Source organism: Eleutherodactylus coqui, chromosome 1, assembly GCF_035609145.1.
Source record: "Eleutherodactylus coqui strain aEleCoq1 chromosome 1, aEleCoq1.hap1, whole genome shotgun sequence".
Taxonomy (NCBI): domain Eukaryota; kingdom Metazoa; phylum Chordata; class Amphibia; order Anura; family Eleutherodactylidae; genus Eleutherodactylus; species Eleutherodactylus coqui.
The window spans coordinates 265085979-265108404 of record NC_089837.1 but is presented as its reverse complement, the minus strand read 5'-3'; the positions used below and the strand labels follow the sequence as shown (position 1 = coordinate 265108404).

Here is a 22426-nt window from a genome sequence, read left to right as displayed (position 1 = left end):
AGCAAGGAGGAGGTAAGTATGTGGTTTAGGGGGGCTAATGGTGGCTGCTGGGAGGGAGTTAATGGTGGCTGCTGGAAAGGGGGGGGTTAATGGTGGCTGCTGGAGAGGGGGGGGGGGTTAATGGTGGCTGCTGGAGAGGGGGGGGGGTTAATGGTGGCTGCTGGAGAGGGGGGGGTTAATGGTGGTTGCTGGAGGGGGGGGGTTAATGGTGGTTGCTGGAGGGGGGGGGGTTAATGGTGGTTGCTGGAGGGGGGGGTTAATGGTGGTTGCTGGAGGGGGGGTTAATGGTGGTTGCTGGAGGGGGGGGTTAATGGTGGTTGCTGGAGGGGGGGGTTAATGGTGGTTGCTGGAGGGGGGGGTTAATGGTGGTTGCTGGAGGGGGGGGTTAATGGTGGTTGCTGGAGGGGGGGGTTAATGGTGGTTGCTGGAGGGGGGGGGGTTAATGGTGGTTGCTGGAGGGGGGGTTAATGGTGGTTGCTGGAGGGGGGGTTAATGGTGGTTGCTGGAGGGGGGGTTAATGGTGGTTGCTGGAGGGGGGGTTAATGGTGGTTGCTGGAGGGGGGGTTAATGGTGGTTGCTGGAGGGGGGGTTAATGGTGGTTGCTGGAGGGGGGGGGGGGTTAATGGTGGTTGCTGGAGGGGGGGGTTAATGGTGGCTGCTGGAGAGGGGGGGGGGTTGATGGTGGCTGCTGGAGAGGGGGGGGTTGATGGTGGCTGCTGGAGAGGGGGGGGGTTAATGGTGGCTGCTGGAGAGGGGGGGGTTAATGGTGGCTGCTGGAGAGGGGGGGGTTAATGGTGGCTGCTGGAAAGGGGGGGTTAATGGTGGCTGCTGGAAAGGGGGGGTTAATGGTGGCTGCTGGAAAGGGGGGGTTAATGGTGGTTGCTGGAGGGGGGGGTTAATGGTGGTTGCTGGAGGGGGGGTTAATGGTGGTTGCTGGAGGGGGGGTTAATGGTGGTTGCTGGAGGGGGGGTTAATGGTGGTTGCTGGAGGGGGGGGGGGGGTTAATGGTGGTTGCTGGAGGGGGGGGGGGGTTAATGGTGGTTGCTGGAGGGGGGGGGGGTTAATGGTGGCTGCTGGTAGGGGGGGTTAATGGTGGCTGCTGGTAGGGGGGGTTAATGGTGGCTGCTGGTAGGGGGGGTTAATGGTGGCTGCTGGTAGGGGGGGTTAATGGTGGCTGCTGGTAGGGGGGGTTAATGGTGGCTGCTGGTAGGGGGGGTTAATGGTGGCTGCTGGTAGGGGGGGTTAATGGTGGCTGCTGGTAGGGGGGGTTAATGGTGGCTGCTGGTAGGGGGGGTTAATGGTGGCTGCTGGTAGGGGGGGTTAATGGTGGCTGCTGGTAGGGGGGGGTTAATGGTGGCTGCTGGTAGGGGGGGGTTAGTGGTGGCTGCTGGTAGGGGGGGGTTAGTGGTGGCTGCTGAGAGGGGGGGGGGGTTAGTGGTGGCTGCTGAGAGGGGGGGTTAATAGTGGCTGCTGGGAGGGGGGGGTTAATGGTGGCTGCTGGGAGGGGGGGTTAATGGTGGCTGCTGGGAGGGGGGGTTAATGGTGGCTGCTGGGAGGGGGGGTTAATGGTGGCTGCTGGGAGGGGGGGTTAATGGTGGCTGCTGGGAGGGGGGGTTAATGGTGGCTGCTGGGAGGGGGGGTTAATGGTGGCTGCTGGGAGGGGGGGTTAATGGTGGCTGCTGGGAGGGGGGGTTAATGGTGGCTGCTGGGAGGGGGGGTTAATGGTGGCTGCTGGGAGGGGGGGTTAATGGTGGCTGCTGGGAGGGGGGGTTAATGGTGGCTGCTGGGAGGGGGGGTTAATGGTGGCTGCTGGGAGGGGGGGTTAATGGTGGCTGCTGGGAGGGGGGGTTAATGGTGGCTGCTGGGAGGGGGGGTTAATGGTGGCTGCTGGGAGGGGGGGTTAATGGTGGCTGCTGGGAGGGGGGGTTAATGGTGGCTGCTGGGAGGGGGGGTTAATGGTGGCTGCTGGGAGGGGGGGTTAATGGTGGCTGCTGGGAGGGGGGGTTAATGGTGGCTGCTGGGAGGGGGGGGTTAATGGTGGCTGCTGAGAGGGGGGGGTTAATGGTGGCTGCTGAGAGGGGGGGTTAATGGTGGCTGCTGAGAGGGGGGGTTAATGGTGGCTGCTGAGAGGGGGGGTTAATGGTGGCTGCTGAGAGGGGGGGGGGGTTAATGGTGGCTGCTGAGAGGGGGGGGGGTTAATGGTGGCTGCTGAGAGGGGGGGTTAATGGTGGCTGCTGAGAGGGGGGGGGTTAATGGTGGCTGCTGAGAGGGGGGGGTTAATGGTGGCTGCTGAGAGGGGGGGGTTAATGGTGGCTGCTGAGAGGGGGGGGTTAATGGTGGCTGCTGGGGGGGATAATGTTACTACTGGGGGCCACTGTGGGGGTCACTTTTAGGGCTCGTTCACATGGGTATTTCGGTAGCACAAATACGCTGTGTATCGCTAATGCCTGCATACTTGGGCACGCCAAAAAGAACGCAGATGGGCCCACTGAGATGGTGCCCAAATATGCAGTGAATACATCGGTTTCCTGCGCCTTCACCATGTATTTGCGCGGCCCATTCACTTCAATGGCCTATTGGGGTGCGTAGTACACAACTAAATAGGTCATGCTGTGTGTAAATATACATCATGTGAATGAACTGACATCAATGGCTTCTATTCACTGCATATTATGTACGCAAATACACATGTGTGAACAGGCAGTTACTATACGGTCTTACAATCGGCCCTTTAAAGGTCACCATAAGCCTGATGTGGCCCTCGGTGAAAATGAGTTTGACACCCCTGTCCTAGATCAACAGGGCTTCTGACTATAATATGCAATATTGTTATACTCAACAAAAGATGTCCAGACCCCTCAAATTCTTTTAGTGAGTTTGCCAACACCACATCCTCAGGCAGAGAGTTCCATGGTCACTGTTTTACAGTAAAGAATCCCCTTCTATGTTGGTGTAGAAACCTTCTTTTTTCCTTCTAGACGTAGAGGATGCCCCATTGTTACTGTTACAGTCCTAGGTATAAATAGTCCAGAAAGACCTGGCAGGAAAAAGGGTGAGATACAATAATCACCTAGTCTTTATTGCTCAATGTGTTATAAAAAGGCAACGTTTTAACCCTTCCGGGGCTTTGTCAAGCCTCTATCTCACCATTTGTGCTGCCACTTCTTTCTGGACTTTGCAATTGGAGCTTTGGATTCATAGCTCACTAGGTGGCTGTGCATGTTGTGTTCACCTCCCCTTATTGGGTAGATTTTTCTTGAGTGCTGATGGAAAATTTTGTTTACTTGTGAGTCCTAGGTATAAATAGATCATGGGCCTTGATATATTTATACCTAAATATTAGATCGCCCCTCAGCTGTCTTTTTTCTAAACCAAATAACCCCAATTTTGATAACTCTGGATATTGTAGACTATCCACACCATTTATTAATTTTGTTGCCTTTATTTGGACCCATTCAAGCTCTGCAATGTCCTTACTGAGTACTGGTACTCACAACTATACACTACAATTCACTGGTCAAACCACGCATGGAATATTAAGGGGAAGAATATTCTCTTCATGTGCCCCTAGACTTTTTTAATGCATTTTATGATACTATTTGCCTTGACAGCAGTTGCCTGACACTGGTTACTCCAGTTAAGTTTACAGGTTAAAAAAAAAAAATAAAAATCTTTATGAAAAACCCCAAGTCTTTTTCCAAGTCAGTTTCACCCAGTATTTTCCCATTTAGTGTGTAATGGTGACATGTATTTTCCATGTCCATGTGCATAACGTTACGTTTTATTAATGCATTTGCCACTTTTCTGCACAAATCCTGTGCTTAGCCAGATCCAGTTGCAACCGTATACTGTCCTCTTGTTAGGTTTAGCAGACCAAGGCATCGTCCTATCTTCTGAGTCTGCTTCTCTTTCTTCTAGCAGTCTCAGGGTTACTGTGTCTTTCACCCAGCCTGTGCAGATTTGCAATCAACTTCCTATAGAAACCCTCCAGAGCTTCCCGCAATGCTTTGGTGTTCTTTTGCTTTCTCTGAGAGATTGCATGCAAGCTGCTAAGAGCAGCCATCCTGTTTGTTTACAGTTCTCTGCTAATAGTTTATTTGTGTCTTTGTATTCCCAGCTCCTTGTCTGTTCTGCCACTGGGTCCTGTTTGTCTTTGCTATCTTCCTGTATCTGTCATCTCTGCATAGGACTAGCTCTGGCGTCCATCTTACATCCATCTCTGCAAATCAGTGCAGCTCAGTACACATGCCTCTGGATTCCATCTTCACCAGGTAGGTATGGAAGTCTAGGAGCCAGAGTCAGGAAAGGCGGCCTGGATCTCTCCACCACCAGGGGTATCTCCAGGACAGGGACATCTAGCCCTCCTCAGTTCAGGGTAAGGCCCATTCTCCTTCCCTGTACCGAGCATCCACTTTTACTCTGTCTTCTACTCGGTCTCAGCTGTTTATTCTGCCAAGTCATCCCACTCGGCAGGATGACATAGTGGATATACATAGTTTTGTATAATCTGCAAATACTGATATTTTACTGTACAATCCCTGCAAAGATTAATATATTAAAAAGTATAGGGCCCAATACGGACCCCTGTGATACCCCACTAGTAACAGTGATCCACTGAGAGCATATACCATTAATGGTGCTTTCACACCTGTGCTGGCGAGAAGAGCAGGAAAGGGGAATCCCCAAGGTCGAACAGTTCCATCTGTTGAACAGTTTAGGGTTAACTTTACTCTCTTTGGCAATAAGTTCTCAGTCTCTACCTTTGCAGTTTTTATTTGCTTTTTACATAATTTACTCTTTTCTTATAGCCTCTTCACTGCCTTCTTGTTTTAGTAGTTTAAATGCTTTCTCTTTGTTGTTTATAGAACTTTTTACATTTTTTACTGTACCATATTGTTTTTTTTTTATTCCCAACCCTTTTATTTCTGTAAGGTACAAACTGCTCACAGTAAGTATTTAAGATGGTTTTAAAAAATTCCCATTTATTGTCTGTACTCTTATTTCTGAGGCCATTGTCCAAGTCAGGACAAGTTAGGACCATCTGTGAGCTGATCGAATATTGCCCTCCTAACGTTTATAATTTTTGTAGCTCCCCGATAAAACGTCCTCTAGAAAGACAATTTGAAATTTATTATATTACAGTCCCTATTTCCCAGATGCACCCAGTTTATATCTGGATAGTTTAAGCCCCCAAAAATAATTACCTCATTGTGATTTGACACTTCATCTATTCACCTCAGTAACAGATTTTTGGTGGATTGTATTATATTTGGTGGCCTATAGCAAACCCCCTATGAGGATCTTATAATTGTTTCTCGCTCCATGTATCTCTACCCATAAAGACTCCAATTCATTTCACATAGTGTGGGCTTTAAATAGAATTTTACATAAAAAAAAAATCCCTTCCCCTTTTTTACAATCCCTTCTGAAAAAACTATAACCCTGCATGTTAACTGCTCGGTCAAAGTTTTCGTCCAACCAGGTCGAAGTTTTCTTAAAACATTATTACTTCTAGCTCGTCAACCTTATTAGCTAGAGGTCTGGCATTAGTCATCATACACTACAGAAGTTTTTGGTCATTTTTTATTTTAAGTGTATCTCTAATAACTGTTCCTCCAGTTTTAACTGTACTAATCCGTCCTACCACTCTACTCCCATTTTCATTACGAAGTCCCAGGTTACTGTCTACAATATCTTCCACTCTATCACTGTGAGTGCCCTTCCTCTCCAGTCCCTAGTTTAAACATTCCTCCAACCTTCTAGCCATCTTCTCCCCCTGCACAGCTGCATCCTCCCCATTTAGATGAAACCCATCTCTATGGTAGAAACTGTAGCCGACAGCAATTTTACAGCAACACAAATCCCTCTTTCCTACACTAACTCTTGAACAACTGGGTTACCTCCATAATTTCCCAATGTCTGTCTGGTGTGGCGTGTGGTGTAGGTAGTATTTCAATTTCAAAAACTACTACTTTGGAGGTCCTTACCCTAAGCTTACATCCTAGGTCCTTGAAATAGATTGTAAGGACTTTCCACCTACCTCTAATTTTGTCATTAGTGCTAATGTGTGCCATGACCGCTGGATCCTCACCAGCCCTCTCCCAGTAATCTGTCAACTTGATCTGCAATGTGTCATACTCAAGTATCAGAAAGACAACACACTGTTCAACGATCCTGGTCTTTGTGGTAGATTGTCCAGTCTGCACCCTAAAAATTGAGTCCCTCACTAGCAGGACCTGTCTGGCCTGCCCCGTGCTCCCATTCCCCTTTTCTTACTGGAGGCAGATATCTCCCTGGTGGTCAGAGGGTGTGTCATGCTGCAGCAGTGTTAATTCTATAATGACTCTTCCCTCATTTGCAAACTTGCTGGGGTGTGCCAGTTCAGGACTAGCCTGACCAGCACTCTTCCCTCTACTCATCCTAACTGATACACAACTAGCTACCCGATCATCCTGCACTCCCATGCTACCATCTACTCCCACATATGCCCAATTGAGTGTCTGCTCAGGGATCAGCAAATGTATTTAAATGTTGTCAATGGATCTCAGTGTTGCAAGCTGCTCATTTAAATCCAGGTTCTAGTCCTCAAAATGTACCACACACTCACATTTTATACAGCGGTATGCATTCTCAAACGGCTGTTCAAGGACTATATACAAGATTTACACTGGACAGTATTGCCAATTATGGCGTACATTCTAAATGGGGATGGTAGAGATAAAAATCAAGTAATTTATACCAGTGAAAAATAACAGTAAACAGATGTAAGTGTCTCCCTTCTGAGTCCCCCCAAAACTGAGGTTACCTGATTTTAAGTCACATGCACTTAAAACAACCACACCTCGCAAGCTCCCACAATCGCCCTATTGTTTTCTTTAAGTAGCTCTCAGCACAATGTATTAACCTTTAGAAAAGATAAATATAGCTACAATGTATAAGCTATAAAACCACTGTGACTTCATATAAACACAAATAAATAAATACAAATAAAATAAGCAGAGATTCCATCCCATTTTAAGTCACACACTTAAAAGAACTACACTTGAAATCAACTACACCTCACAAGCTCCCACACTTGCTCTTTTGTTTGCTTTAGGTAGTTCTCAGCAGCACTAGCTCCTCCAATTATTCCTGTTTGGAAAAAAAGAAAAACCAACTGTTTGTAAAAACAAAAAATAAATCCAAATTATTTTATTATAATAACCTATAAATTTAATAAATTTTAAAAATAATTTCCTAAATGCTGGTATTAGAACAGATCCATATTTGAAGAATCCTGACCAAATTACAGTAAATGTGTACAGCATAAAGCATCTAGCCTTTGCTGCTATACAACATGGGATAATGACTTGATGTGTATAAAATGCACAAACATTGCAAGACCTTTTCTCTCAGTATAATCCACAAGCCCCGGACATCCATGGAACGCACATACTGTAAATGTATTTTCAGTTTTATGTAGCTGGGAGTATTAAAAGTGAAGTTATACAATTTAATTAGAGATGTGTGAGGGTAACATGGCAATAAATGTTATTAGTCAGGGATGAACCTACATGAAAATTTATAAGAGTTCAACAACAAACAACAGGCATCTCAAAGCAGAGACACAAAGTCAACATTGCATCTTACCCTTATGACTACACAAAAAAATAAATAAATAAAAATAAAATCAGAATTTACAGAATCTGCAGAATTTACTTTAGGCTGCCTTCACACTGGCGAGAAAACGCAGAATTATGAAACCCATGCTTTTCGATGCCTTCATTCTCCTCTGCAATGTTTTCTATCATGCGATGTTGCGAAATTTAGCAATCGCTGCCCACCCTTAGTTTTCTGCGTTTTGCTTTTTTTCTCACCCAGGTTTCCCTGGGGAGCCTCAGATTTATTGCATTGCAATGCACGAACTTGGATGTTTGTGTGATGCATTGCGTTGCTTGTGTGATGCAATGCATTTTTAACATTAGCAGCACCTGCTGTCGTCTATCACGCGAGAAAATTAGGGGCAGTGGCGATGTGATGCGCGATGACTTTCCAGGAAAAATCATCGCTGATGCTCAGACATCGCATGAGCAAATATGAGATATTACAGTTATATCACGCTTGCCATTGCAAAGGAACTCTTAGGATCTCCGCCGCCCGGGAGCAGGAGCCGGCAGACGGATCTCTGCCGGTCAGCCTATCTAATAGATTTGTCGTCTGCGAGCGGAGAATCGCAATGATTCTCCGCTCGTGGACAGAGGGGACGCGCTCTCCATAGCAACACTATGGAGAGCTTTCACTGCATTCCCCTGCAATTCAAACTCGCCCATGGACAGGCAACCTTAGTAAATCACACTCTGCTTATTAATGAATGTAAAGTGTAGTAGAACTGTATCACCAGTAGTCTTTCACAGGGGGCAGTTGGGCTTGATTTTGCTCTTGGCTCTAGCCAACAGGATTCCCAAGTGGAGAGACTTGTGTTGTATCAGTTTGACATACCCTGTTGTGACATAGAACGGATTTTGAAAACTAGGCAAATCCTTTATCTATACTACTTCTGAAGTTTATTTATTGCGAGTTGAATTGAGTATTTATAATTGTTTTTAAATGACATCACGTTTTTTCTTTTCAATCTAGATTGCACCATTTGCCTTACTGTCAGGCTGCCTGTCCATGGGCGTTACGGTATCCCGCCCAGGAGCAGTAGCTGGCAGACGGATCTGCACTGTCAGCCTATCTGACAGATTTCATAGCATGCTAAGATTTGCTGGCCGCAAGCGGAAAATTGCTATGATTCTCCACTCGTGGACAGAGGGGCTGCAGTTTCTATAGCAATGCTATGGAAAGCGTGCATTGCATTTCCCGCAATTCAATAACGCCCGTGGACAGGCAGCCTTAGGCTGATTTCACACCTGTATTAGGGCTTTGTTTAGGGTTTGTGGTTCGCAGTTCTGTTTTTGGAGGAGAGAAACTAATAAAATGGGAGAAAAATAGATTTTTTTTCTCCATTGATTTCAGTGGGGTTTCAAAAGACGTAAGGCAAACAGAAAAGCTTCCGTTTGCTTCCATTCAGTCAGGTTTCTGGTTTTTGTTTGGGCAGGAAGAATAACGCTACAGACCACTATTTTTCCGTACAAAAAAAATGGACACCTAACAGCAACTGAAATCAACAGAGAAAGAAAACGGATCCCTTTGAGCCCTAATGCAGGTGTGAAAGCAGCCTTAGAATAACAGTATTGTATGGTATTTACACTGGCACCATCACTCATGCTCAAACAATGCAGTCTCACATATAGAAGCACACACAAACTGTGTGCTATAAAACATGGATTTTTCCCAAACAGAATAAAAACACAGAGGGATCTAAGCCTGAAGCCAGTTGTTCCGTAATATCTTCAGCTTTGTACTGACAACCTTTTCTTTCCGGTGCTCATTCAGATATAATGCCGTTGGGTCTGTCTTAGTAATGTAATTTACTGAAGTGGAATTCCCGCGCTACTTTCTGAAACACTCAGAGATACTATCATTTCAACTCTCTGCTCTGTCAAGTCATGGCACTGATAGATACACTCTCCTTCATTGCTGCTGATGGTTCTTCTTTACCTTCTACTATGTCAGACAATAGAGACTGCCCGCTCATACCTAACTAACCAGAAGGGCTGTTATATCAGTCTGTATCCTTACTGGCAATATATTGGGTGTATTCATGTGGTTATATACCTTAAATGAGCCTTATCTGGGACTTTCCCATGGCTCTAAGCACATTAGATATGTTTTAACATTAGAAACATGAGATTGCAGACACTATGCATCTCCAGTCATAAGCCCCGCAGTGCAGTGAAGATGCTGTAGCATCTTCAAGACGCTGAGATGAATAATGATGATGACATCACTGGAGGCTTGCTAGCAAGCAGTAACAGTGTGAGCTGGTGGGTTTCAATCCCCTAGCACATCAAATGTATATGAATATTCGCTACAGCTAGTCAGCTGAAGCATCAGGGTACATTATTAGTAGTCAACTACAGAATAAGAGTGCTACTCAGATGAATTCATTCCGTCACAATTCCTTTAAAAAAAAAAAGAAGGTTCTCTTGGTTTAAGTGCTAAAGAAAAGATATCTATAGACCATGTTGCCATGGCAACATGAACTACCCCTATACTTCGCCCTCATAGCTACAAATATTGACTAATGAATATCTCTCTTTTAATTGCTTTTATTGAGAATAAGAATGACAGCTGGTTAACAACCTTAATATTGAATTCCTTATGTACAGATACCACTTATGTAGTGCTGCAAAACAAAAACATTTACTGTAAATGTATCTGTAAAATTTGTATTTATCTTAGGATCTCTTCATTTATTAAAAGAGGCGGAGAATACTACAAAAATTTAGCCAAGGCACTGAAAAAAAAAAACAAAGCTGAAAACAATATTGTATATGTTTCATGTCCCGTGGAGCATAGATTACCCCGTAACGGATGGATCTCACATCAAATTAATTTTGTATAAATTAGATAACATTTAAATTAGAACATAAATATATAAATAATGTACTGCACAAATCACAAAATGGATTTCACCATTCAATATAGAGTGTCAAGGCTGCATGATACAACAAGCATAAAATGAAATGTATAGTTTGCAGGAAAGACATATGCTCCTTACATTGTAAACATAAGGGAAATTATGATACATCTATTTCCTTATATACCCATAATAAAGGGGTTTTCCGGGATTTAACTGTTGATGACCTATCTTCTGAATGGGTCATCCAAAGTCGGTTAGCATAAGTGCACTGCTTAGAACTTCCACTGATCAGCCAACTGAGCGCAGCCGCAGTGCCATATTGGTCATAGTTGGCATAGGTCTGGAAAATTCCTTAAATCATTTGATGACAAATATTTATCATTTATATCCAATGGACTGTTCTAATGTTGCCATATGGACACATTTGTCCCAATACAATCCTCAGGCTGGGTTCTCACACGACGGAAATCTCGCGGTTTGGCCACAGCGAAAAACTGCGAGATTTCCGGAGCTCCCATAGAGCAGAGCACGGCTGCAATGGGAAAAAAAAAATGAACACGCTGCGGCCCGGGAATCCACGCCGCAACACCGGCTTTGCTGCGATGGATTCGCCATCCCGTGTGGACAAGATTTCTCAGATCTGCCACGGCAAATCTGCCTTGTGTGAGCAGAGCTTCAATGTGCGCAATAATTAACCCTCATCATGTCAAGCATATGGCTACAAAGTTCTATACTAAACAGTTCATCCTGCATACAGCGTTTCCCAGTGCTATCTTACATATGTTACCATCTAAGAAATAATTTCTTAGTAATTTCATGAATGAGCAAAACATGATAATATAGCAAATTATGTCAAAAAAAGACAGCGTTTGACAACTCCTTTTAAGCACAATTAATTTATCTACTAGCTGATTGTTGGGGGTCCTTTGATGGAGCAATGGTCGCACATGCACACCATTCATCTCAATGGAACTGCCAGAGATAGCCAAGTGCCTGAACTCAGTTATTTCATACATGCAGAATTTCTTTTGTCATCCAACATCAGAAAACAGTTGCTATACATCTCAGCAGTATTATATTCCATTTCAGGTCTTATTTTTAGGAGAGATTCAGCATTTCAACTTATTAGATCAGTAATCTGTTTGATCTAGTTTCTACTAATACTAGTAAAGTATGTCTATTCACGAATAACAGGATAATTAAAAAGCTGCTCCCTGACTTTCATTACTGGAAGATTGATGTCAACCTATTTAGTCTCTGCCCAACCTTCTCAAGAAATCTTGAATGATGTGAATCCAATGGTAGACTGGGCAAACTCACTGCACGAGGGTAACAATAGACAACACTCGGAGAATGGGTGGAGCTGGATGACTGCCAGACTTATTGATTCTTCTTTTTTATCAATTACAACAAATGTAGATTTGCATACACACAAAAGCAGCTTGATTTTATGGAACTGTCTCAGCTGTTCACTTAGTGGAACATGGACGGTACCAAGGAGATTAAAGGGGTTGTCTTGCGGCAGCAAGTGGGGTCATACACTTCTGTATGGCCATATTAATGCACTTTGTAATATACATCGTGCATTAATTATGAGCCATAGAGAAGTTATTCACTTACCTGCTCCGTTGCTAGCGTCCCCGTCGCCATGGATCCGTCTAAATTCGCTGTCTTCTGGCGCTTTTAGACGCGCTTGCGCAGTCCGGTCTCCTGCCTTGTGAATGGGGCCGCTCGTGCCGGAGAGCTGGTCCCGCGTCGTCATCGTAGCTCCGCCCCGTCACGTGTGCCGATTCCAGCCAATCAGGAGGCTGGAATCGGCAATGGACCGCACAGAGCCCACGGTGCACCATGGGAGAAGAAGACCCGCGGTGCATCGTGGGTGAAGATCCCGGTGGCCATCTTGGAGAAGGAAGAAAGAAGTCGTCGCAGAGCGGGGATTCGGGTAAGTAATATATCTTTTTTCTTTTTAACCCATCCTTTGGGTTTGTCTCACGCCGAACGGGGGGCCTATTGAAAAAAAAAAAAACGTTTCGGCGCGAGACAACCCCTTTAAGGTTTGGAATTTCCTGAAAGAAAGCAGGTACCAGTTCTCTTTAGCATGCCTCTTGGCTATGGGTTGACATGCTATCAATTAAATCAGTCACAGTATATTGGTCATCCCACTAAAAAGGCAAATTTTCACTAGATGTAACAGACCCTAGAGCAGATGTAATTATCTGGGAAAAACCTGCTGACACAGAAATGAACAGCACTCTGAGTAGCAGAGTGGTTAATGTGAGCTGCATACTGATTAACTACATTAAAGAGATACTTACATTATCTATATAGCGTAGGATCATTTTACAGCAGGCTGAGCACTAACAGAACAGAGTCCTTTACAATGCATAGGATTTATTTACAGTGAGTTATTCAAAATAATCTCCCTTTCCATCTATATATGCGACTTGCATACAACATCTGGACAGACTTGTACAGCAATGAGCATTCATGCTGCTAACCTGTGCGTCTACAGGAACACCAGAAAACATTACAAGTGGCAGAAATATGAGCCATAAATTAAGACATTAGATATTTTACCTTCTTTGTAATTGGGGGGAGGGACTTCTTATTGAAGCAAAACTCTACATGATGGCAAAAGTGCATGGCTAACAAATTGCGCTTTCTTCAGCATCTTCATTGCCAGCTAATATGCCCTTAAAGTACATTTCCAAACTCACAATTTCTTCCAATAATTTTTATTGAAAAAGATTAATGAAGTATTTGCGTCATAAAACCTGCAATTACTTTCATATTATTTCTACTCCTTTTACTTTTTTTTCCAACGTAGGGAAAGAAGGGCAGGAGGAGGCTATACAGACTTAAAGATTTAGAAAGTTCCACTTTTCTAGTCAGTATGCAGTATCATCTTTAGCCAAACCCATATAGGGCTTGAGGCAACTTCCTTTAGCCATTACAGCTTGTGAATGGTAGATTGGTCATCTCCCATCAAGGATTGATGATAATCCAGCCAAGGTTGCCACATTTCTATGAATGCTGGGACTGAGTTACGGTACTTTGTCCATATAGCTTCTCAAAGGAATACTAATCCAATATCAGATTGTTGACTGTAGGGATCTTTGCATTTCCACATTCTTGCAGTGGAGAGCTTCACTGAGAGAAGGAAATGGGCCACCACTTTTCTAAACCTACCCAGGATAGCCTCTATGTGCAATAAAAGCACAGCTATGTTTGGGTTGGCTTATATACACATTTTTGTAATCTTGTTTATTAGATGGAACAATGAGTTTCAGAAGAGTTTAAGGTCTGCTGCACATCGGCATATTTGTATTGCGGAATCCGGATTCCATAGCAAAAACCGCGCATAACATGCTATGGAAAAATGCTTTTGCCTGCACACCAGGGGAAATAAATTGCGATTTTCTGCTTCAGGAGGAAAAATCATAGCATGTTCTATTTTCATGCGGGCTCCGCACGGACAGCTTCCATTGAAGTTAATGGAAGCCATCCGACCCGTGGCCCTTACGCAATTGACATTGCGGAAAGGTCGTGGAAAAGCAGGGGTTTAAAAAAAATGCCATTTAGAAACAGGTCTGCAATCAAGGATATTCCTCTCTTCCGCCAAGCCCCCAACCCCCTGTCCCTCTAACACCTCGATGGGTAGGTAATTTTTTTTCTTGGTTTGTACATGCTGGAGGTGTGAATCAATTTTTTCCACGAGTTCATGGAGGCCTCTAGGGTCTGGCATTTCGAAGGGAGAGAGGAAAGTCCAGCCGTCACTGCTAATAGTAGGTTCCAAAGGGATCCTCTACCTATCATGTTCCTCTCTATTGAGGGCCAACTAATACCCTCCACCGGAAAAAAAACAAGGCCTCAGTTGCTTAATCAGATTTGCTAGATCGTAAACTGTGAGGTTTGGAATGCCCAACCCTCCTCTCTCCCTCGGAGAGTGCACTATTGAGGCCTGTACCCTAAGATTCCTATTTTGTGTTATGGGAAGGAGATAGGGATGCCCTGTATTATTGATATTGAGCCTTACCGCCTCCGCAAAGGGTTCCATTGTCAGAATAAGCAATGATGGGGACAGTGGACAGTCCTTGTTGTGTAACATTTGAGATCAAGAACAGACTTGATAATACACTGTTAACTAGTACCCTAGCAGATGGCATCGAATATAGGGCCTGAATTACTGAGTATATACATCCCCCCTAAAAGTCTAAATTTTTGTAGTGTCGTAAAGGCATACCCCCAATGAATTCTGTTAAACGCCTTCTCTGCATCCAGGTAAGGATCAGAGAAGGCACTCAATTTTCCCCCACTCCATATAATAGAGCTAGAGTTCTTCTAATAGCATCTGACTTCTACTTGCACTGCACAAATCCTGCCTGGTCGCTGTATTTTAAGGACAGAACAATTTGGAAAAGAGGCTTGGCTAAAGCTTTGGCTTAAAATTTTATATCACTGTTCAGTAGTAAAATTGTATCTATCTATCTATATCTATCTAGGGTGATAGGAAAATTCAAAAGTTATGGCTCCTGGAATAGGATGATAAAAAAAACTTAAAAGTTAGTTGGTAAAAACTGGCTTGGTTACTAAGGGGTTAAGGCACCATATTGTTAAAACTTGCATGTTTCATCCTATTTGACTTAACATATTGTTAGGTGCATATATTTAAATTGGGTATTAATATTAGTTTTGGTTATATGGGTTTTTACAGGAGTACCACTTCAATGATACCCACCACCATATATCTCCTCCCTCATCTCAGTCTACCTCCCTATCCATGCTTCCCATTCTCCTAATTCCTCAGACTAATGTTCTGCTATTGTGAAAACCTCCCACTCCTGTTTCCAAGACTTTTCCTGAGCTGCTCCAGTTCTCTGGAATGTGCTACCCCAAGCAATCAGGTTAATCCCAAACACCCTGCATCATATCTCCTTCTCTAACTTTTCCCCATTGATCTTAGAGCTATACTCTTCATTCCAACCTGATCACAGGGTCCCACTCACCCCATACATACGAATGCACTTATTAACATATGTAGATATTTTGCATATTTAGCATTATTAATAGTACCTTATTTATAGAAGATGACCAGACCATTGTTCACTACAAGCACTTGTACTCCTTGTGCCACCCCCTTTTTTATTGGGCTGAAGCTCTTGCCCTCACCCCTACTGTTCTTTTTGATTAGTTTTACACTGTCTTCATTCATAGTGTCTGATTTGTATGCAATGCAGAATATGTAAGCGCTATATAAATTAAGATTACTATTATAATTTATAAGACATGATCCAATTTTAGAAACTATACCCCCCTCAAGGTAATGTACTGGTAAGCAGGATATAAGCTGTGTGTAATATATCAGGATACATTAAAAAAGGAGAGTGGTCAACTAAATACAATCAATATTGAACATCACTTGTCTTCTGCCGCCGTGGTCCTGGTGTTTGTAGTGGCAGATGATGTCATCAGCAGTCAGGTGACCACTGTAGCTTTTTAATTAATTATTTTCTATACATTGCTTATATAATATTGTAATAAGTTAGTCATATAGCGGGTTGCACTGGTACATTTACTTCTTATATATGACATTAAAGCGTGTTTCTGGATCCCTGGTTGATTATACAAGACACCATAAGGCTCGCGGGCAGCTCTTTTTCCATGCTCTGATAAACACTATTATCCCTATACAACATGCATAGATGGCACAGGGATGAACACAAACTAAAATCAATTTAACATAGTGCCACTGTATATTTACATGTCACTATCCTCATTACCATATTGGTAAATGAGTTTTACTTTTCCAGTAATTAGGAATGTTTTTTTCAGACACATTTCAATCAGAACAAATGTGAGGAAAAGGTAATTTTTTTAGATCAATTGTTATTAGAATAGAAAAAATAGTCAGAATGTTCACACCAGCATCGGGTTCCATGCCATTACAGTATGCTTGACGGCAAAAATCGTGCAGTGTGATCTGTTAATCCTACCATGAAAAAACACCTCACTAACCATACTGACTTCAAGACACCAACAAGTCACGATTCGTTAGACTTGTACTGTTTGAAAATGGATCCGCTGTACCTGTCAAGCCAGTAGTGAGAACAGACCAAGGAAATAAGGCTTGATTATTGCTTGCTTTGACAGTCAGTCTTAGAATAAAGGCCATTTTATAGAAATCAGCTATGAAACAATAAGTAGTAAGAGAGTTAGCCCCCTGCAGATGATATTAACCCTTTGCAATCCAATTTTTGATTCAGGGTTTCCTAGGGGTTTTTCTCCTTCTGCAGTTATACAATGGTGCCACCTGCTGGCTAGAGCCAGTACTGCGGTATCGGACATGCTGGAGAGGCACCCAACAACAGAGTGGCCAGTAATATACAGTAAGAATACCCTGCCGGACATCGGAAGCTGTACAGCCTTCAATCAGAAAGTCTTTGGATGTCAGACAGTGGATTGTAAAGGGTTAAGGGTATGAACACACGGAAACATTTTCCATTCTGGATTTTCTGTTGTGGATTTTGTGTTACATGTGGATTTGCCATGGCTTTCCCCCTATACACTGCAATGTGTGAAATCAGTGACATAAATAGATGTAGCGTAGATCTCAAGTCTACAGCACATCAGTTTACAGAATAATTGTTTTCCTGCAATATGTGGCCAAGATTTGTGAAGATCTCATCCATTTTGATGCTACTGTAATGTGTTGCAGATTTTCTGTTTGAAAATCCAGATGTAAAGTCCACAGCATACCTGCCTCATATGAACATGCTCTAAATGTTCTTTACAACATCCATCCAACCTGTCTGGTATCTTTGACTACACCAACCCCCACCCCTCTTTCACCTCTCAAAAATACAATTTTTCCAAAACAATGCAAAATAGTATGGGCTTTATATTTTGCCATAAGTCCACTTCAGTCATGTAGTTTTTTTCTTTCACCATTTCCCCTCTTTTTTACCCTATAAAACGTTCTTACTTTGTTGTTTCAATCTTAAAACACCATTTAGAAAATTTGCATTTACCAGTGACCATACCTGTGGAAAATTTATTCCTATGAATTTCAATTGTCACATAACCAAAAAAACTGTACACAGCCAAAGCCCCTGAAGCGTCAGAAAAATTTTTTGCTTCTGACCAAAGAGCTTAACAGATTCAAAAACACCAAGTGATGTTCATGAACCCCTTATGAAACCAAGAATAATTTTATCAGCAACATAGCATTATATAGAAGTTTTGTATCTACATATCAATATGCACATTATTTAACATTTCATATATATGACACTGTCTTATGTGAACTGGAAGTGCATAACACCAACATACACAGTGATACAAAAGTATTACAACGCCAGGTTTCCACTTATTCCTACCTGTAGCTCACGGGAAAGCTTTCATCCTAAATTAGCACAGACTGAAGCTGTCTGTCTCCCGGAATCATAAACATGCTTGCTGGCTTTAAAAGAGAAGTGTCTCATACATGGGTACATTAGATCGCGTTCACTAGATGACTGGTTTACTCTGAATCTCTGCAAAACTGAAAGTAAAACTTATGTGGTGAGGGGGAAATAAAGGTGTTTCCATGAAGTGACACTATACTAAGCACATCATAAAGTTAATGATTTTAAATTTTTTTAAACATATTTTCCCACTAAGACCGCTCTCACACTGGCCGCTTTTTAGTATGGTACAATGCTCCTCTTGATTTCAATGGGGCCTCACAGACCTGTGCTTGAACGCTGCGATTTTAGAGCACTGTTCAACACCCCTCATTACCAATCACAAAAGCATTGTCAAACGCTGTGACATGCATTCAAAAATGCCACTCAAAGTTGCAGTGAAATGCGGTTTTTTGAACACATGTGTGAGAGTGGACTTAGGCCTTATGCACACGGCCGTGACAGGTTCCGCAAGCGTAATACGGCGCCCCCCCCCCAAAGACCCCATACTTACCTCCGATCCGCTGCGTGAAGTCCCGCATGACGCTCCGGCGCGTAGGCGCAGTACAGCGTATGATGCGCCGGCAGTGTCATATGACGCACGGCAGTGTCACATGACCCGCCGGCAACGTTATATGACGCGGCCGGCGGGGAGCGTATTCACGCTATACTTCCGCTGTGCTACAGCGGAAGTGTAGCGTGATGGGTGGCTTCCATTGACTACAATACCGCAGCGTGTACATTGAACTATTAGGTTCAATAGAACCTAATAGCTGTGGTGAAACGCCGCAGAAATCCGGCCGCGGGCATTAGGCCTTAAAGGGGCTTTCCAGGACTAAAATGAAAATAAATGAGGGGCAGAAAATTGTTTAGGATAAAAAAAATGTTTCACTTATCTCATTCAGTGGCCCCTTGTATAGTAAAGAAGCCTTGCCCCTGCCACACCGATCCCAAAAAAAGCTTCAGTGGTCATGTACTGTTCATGTTCATTCTGCACATGGCAGCTCAGCCAAATCATCATCTTTATTGGCGATTCTGCCATGCAAGTATGTGATCAATGGAGGTTCATCTGGGAGCCATTATTGTATCTTGATGCCACCAGGAAGTACTGGTGGAGCCAAGATTGAGGCGACACTCCCTGTACGTGATTGGCTACACAGCTGGACAGCAGCAGGAGCGTCTGCAGCACCGGCACATGGGCACCAACTGTGCGCGGGGACCGGCCGTGACGGAGCAGAGAGGCGCAGTCCGGGACGCAAGACACAGCCGCCGGCCGGGATGGAGTGAAGACGCCGGACAGGTAAGCAGGGGGTCACTGCAGGAGAACAGGGTCGCATCCCGCTGTGAGGATCTCGCAGTCGGAATCTAATCCGGCTGTCTGCATTCAGCCTTAGTGCAGGGATATATTTTTTGATGAAAAGAAAAATATTAATTGTTTAGAAGTTATGCGGCATTTGACATCATTGTAAACACGAAGGCAGAATGACATTTTTCTAACCAAGGGAAGAACAACAGAGCAGCAGCGTCCATCAGCTGTTGGCGCATCTATCATGTATTTTAGACATGAAGAACTGAAAAAAGTTGTATAATTGTGAAGCTATTACAGCATAATTTACAAATGATTTGGTGGACAAAAGTTGAGGAAAAAAATCACCAAAACCTATTATTTGCATAGTAGATATGCCTTGAGATCCTCCAAGCAAGTCAGCTGCAAGAAAAATCACATGCTGTCATAGTAACATCAACTTCTTCCATTTCATACAGACTGGTGAAGAATAATAGCCTGTATGAAAAGGTGAAGAATAATAGAAGATAAACAGAACGTGACCCATTAGGTTTTCTAACTCCAAAACCATTCTAAGGGTTCATTTACATGAGGCTTCGATGCGATAAGAATATGGACAATAATAATAATTAAAGAGAAAAACAACAACTGCTGCAAGAAAGCATGCAGCTTTTCTGATGTAATTATTGCTACGACTTTCAACACATCTAACCCACCGTGTGTGGATAAACCCTAAAGGGTGCCATTTGGTATGCCAGAGATAAGGGACCTTCTGTAGAGTGGATTATTTTTGTGGTTCTCCTACTACTGTACCCTGTCACTAAGGCCTTGTTCACACGGGCCACACTGCATCGCAGCGAGAAAATCGCAGCAATATTGCATCGCTGGTCCTGCCGATATCGCTGCGGTTTCTCGCTGTGATACAGCGACTTTGTAGCGCTATATGCGAGGATTTTCAGGGGTGGGGGGCGAGGCATGGATTGAAATATAAGCTCTACCCCAAAAATTAACCTTAGCTGAAGGAAAATGTTTTTAAAAAAGTATAATTCACCTAGAAGCGCTGTCTGTGGCTCCGCTGCAGGTTCTCCCCCAGGTCTCCGGTAATGATCGTAGTCTTCTCTTCTGGCCGGGAAATGGAAAATCACCGCCTCCTGGAAGCGCTGGCTGTGATTGGCTGACACATATCCAATAACAACCAGCACTCGATGAATGGCTGTGATTGGTTCATCGTACGCTGGCTATGATTGGCATTCACAGCTAGTGTCAGCCATTCACAGTTAGCGCTTCCAGGGGCCAGGGATTTTTCCATTCCCGTCCAGAAGATGAAGAGAAACAGTGCCGGAACCCAGGGAGAAGACGCGGCAAGGCGGCCCTGCAGCCAGGGCTTAGATTTCAAAGTAGGATTTCCTACTGTCAAAGTTGCATTGCAACGCACGAAAATCGCGATTAGCCAATCACAGCCAGCGCTCCCAGAAGGTGGGGATTTTTCAATCCCAGGCCAGTAGATGATGAAGAGAAACAGTGTCGGGATCTGGGGAGTAGCTGCTGCGGCGTCCGAGAGCGCTTGTAAGGTGATGTATGTGTATTATTTCCCCCCCCCCCCCTGCAGCTAGGGCTTAGATTTGGCTTTGCATTGCACCTCACGAAAACTGCGTTTTCGTGCGATGCAACAGATAGGAAGGCTCCGTAGAGAAATATTGGCTACCTCACGAGTTTTAAGTGTTGGGTTGTTGCATGCTACAAAACATTGCACGTGTGAAGGAACCCATAGGAAACCATAGGCTTCACACAAATGCAATTTGTAGCAACAAAATCGCCCGTGTGAACGAGGCCTAACATAAACCTAATGCTAGGTTGCTACATTTTCACGAGAGGCATTATGAATTGCTAACTGATTATACTGGCAGATGCCTAAAGATATGAAGAACATATTCGTTCCTCTAGACCGGGCTTACACGAGCATGTGGTGTTTTACTGCAGCGTGAGCCGGTGTATCATCGTTGTACAGCAGTGATTTTTGACTATGCATGACAGTGTATCTCATGGGCACGCAGTATTCCTTTTGTAATTTTTTTAAAACTTTCCAGCTCTTTTGCTTAGCGACACTGCATATAAACGCAGCACATAGGCAATGGAATTGCATATGTACAGCATATTGTATGCACAATAAAGAATAGGGCTCTACTACACGTAATACGTGGTAAATAGAACATGCTGCATGCTCTTTTACGTGAGTATTAAATGCAAAGAATATACGCAAGTGTGAATGGATCAAAGAAAATCAATGTACTCTGACTTCATTCACCACGTATTATGCGTGCGTATATTGAACACGTAATATGCAAGGAAATTACGCTTGTGTGAGCCTGCCCTTACTGTGTGTGTCTGCATATCCACAGGGTCCTACAGTGCCCGTTATGGTTACTTGCAACTTTTTAAAAAAACATTTTTTATAGGGAATGATAGATACAGCATATTTTTACTGACCTCTCTACAGCGAGCATGCAAAAGTTTTTACAAGCCGATTCATAACGGCTTTTTACTTAATTAAAAATGATAACAAAATAGTCATCTTAGAAAGTACAGCGCTGAGGCAGCAAAAAGTAAGAATAAAAGAAAGAATGACCATGCTTTCTTTTGTCAAGACTACTAAACTATGTAAGTCATTGTACTGGTTCATCATATATATTTAAAATGTGCCTCTATTTTTATGTAATCCACACACACACAGATTTACTAAAATACACACTTTCTTCTTGAAGTTCACAGATTGAACAGGTGTTAAATTGCAAAACACAAAAACAGTGTGAAAGTCTCCGAGATGAATTTGCATTTTCTTTTCACATATTCGTCAGCCAAATCTACGGTGCTTGCTTTAGTACGAATCCTCTCTATTGAGTTAATTTAATAAAACAGAAAGGCTTCAGAAGTACAGCCAGTAGCCAATGTACCCTTTCTACTCCTTTCTCTGCATGTGAGAATTGATGACTGCATTCCAACTAACAAAAGAAAAGGACTTAAAGGGGTTGTCCCACGAAAGCAAGTGGGGTTCAGCACTTCTGTATGGCCATATTAATGCACTTTGTAATATACATCATGCATTAATTATGAGCCATACAGAAGTTATTCACTTACCTGTTCCGTTGCTAGCGTCCTCGTCTCCATGGAGCCGTCTAATTTCAGCGTCTAATC

At 43.5% G+C, this 22426-nt stretch overlaps 1 protein-coding gene across 2 annotated transcripts in view; it reads right to left on the bottom strand.

Moving 5' to 3' along the window:
* The window catches only part of BACH2 (BTB domain and CNC homolog 2), a 412122-nt gene that overhangs the window by 200673 nt on the left and 189023 nt on the right, over positions 1-22426 (bottom strand). Inside the window, exon 1 of one of the 2 annotated variants that reach the window (XM_066608435.1) lies at positions 17884-17999. The exons of the other annotated variant lie outside the window; for it this stretch is intronic. The gene's annotated coding sequence lies outside the window, so the exon portion shown is untranslated. Of the gene's footprint in view, positions 1-17883; positions 18000-22426 lie in introns of those variants that run through there. 2 annotated transcript variants of the gene reach the window in all.